This window comes from Ruditapes philippinarum, unplaced genomic scaffold (genome assembly GCF_026571515.1).
Source record: "Ruditapes philippinarum isolate M1 unplaced genomic scaffold, ASM2657151v2 ctg1033_1_1_1_1, whole genome shotgun sequence".
Lineage (NCBI taxonomy): Eukaryota > Metazoa > Mollusca > Bivalvia > Venerida > Veneridae > Ruditapes > Ruditapes philippinarum.
In genome coordinates, this window is record NW_026854271.1 from 198,973 (window position 1) to 200,628 (window position 1,656).

A 1,656-nucleotide genomic window follows, 5' to 3' on the forward strand; every position below is an offset into this window, starting at 1 on the left:
AACGTTATAAAACTCATGCTATAGCCCTTTCCAAAGAAGTAAAAAATTAACCGTTTTTGAGGCTTAATGTGCCTTTAACTTTATTATCGGGCAAAACTCATATACAGGTAACAAAGGTACTAACTTAGGCAACGTGCCAGGTCTACGAACCATAACTATATTCGCATAATTTTTGAGTTACAGTCTTTTGTATTGATTCATTTTCAATTTAAGTCCAGTGTTATACTGAAAATAATTTTAAACCGCTGAAATAATCTTATTATGGAGAAACAAACTGTTGCAGAAACATAACTCTCTTACATTTAATTTTTCATCTGGGGCGATATACCACTGATAGATCCCATTAAGGAAAGAACCATAATTTGTTTTGCAAAACTTTATAGTTATTGCCCTTTGTATATATTTTCAGTCAACTTGTAGTTAAATAGAGGATATTAAATGAGCGTAAGTTTGATAACGAGTAAATATGGACAATACTTAGCCACAAACTTAACAAAATACGGTCAGCTAACCTCAAATATTTATCTATGAAAAAGGATACAAAATGGAGTCATCCCCCCACACACAACCCACTTAACCTACCCTCAGTGAAAAGACAATTCAAAATAAAATGTTGTGTTCTCTATTTTAAGCTGAATTATAAAATTATATTATGCGAGCCTTTTGCGAGCATAATATTATTTTATTCAACGAGTTCAATAAATTCAGTAGTGAACTTACACGAATTTAATATTCTATTTATCACATACCCAAAATAAAGACTGTTTTAAGTGAAATAGAGTCATTTTTCATTGATGCACCTATAGTACAACGCTAACATTTACATGTAGATGTTTGTTTAACGCCGATGACGTCACGTCAAAATATATGCACGGCCGTGCAATACCGTTTTTACGGAGTCGCAAAATCGGCACGAGTATGTGATCAATTTCATTATGATGTATCAAGAACTATAATGATGTACACGTTTAAAAATTGTAAGCAATGATCGCATTAGTGATTCCAAGATCTCTTATGTAAAATCTTTAATTAATCCATATGTGATACGATGTACATGTATATATCACAATCAACCTAATAAGTTAATGACGAGAATAAAGATCAACAAGACAAAGGCAATCACAAATGATATATGATCACAAATGTTATTTCAAATGACAAATCACACATGATATTTGAAGTTCTAATAGATTGAATGTAGATCTAACTGTATTTAAAAAATTAAGCATAAACATACTGTTGTTACACTTGAAACTTAAGATTGTAATCTGTATCATATTAACGTACATTTACAAATGAATGACCAAATGAAATTAAAAATGTCAATTTAAATAATATTATATTTTAAAAGGATGTCATTTGGCTTAACACTCTTTTTTTTTATCATAACGCTGGTATGATGTACAAAATACTAAACGCCTCAATTTACTCACTGGTCTATCTTTGCAACTGTTAACAATCCTGTATCGTCGGGGATCAAAGTTTCTTTATAATGTTTGTTGACATGCAGCATGAATAAAAACAAGTGTATATTAAATAGCTTTAAAACGTTAACTTTAATGAGTTAAGGCTGCTGTTTTTTCATCAAAGATGTTTTATTGTAGGCTTATAGTTTACTTTAGTATGTAATGAATTAAAAAAATATATCTGAATTTC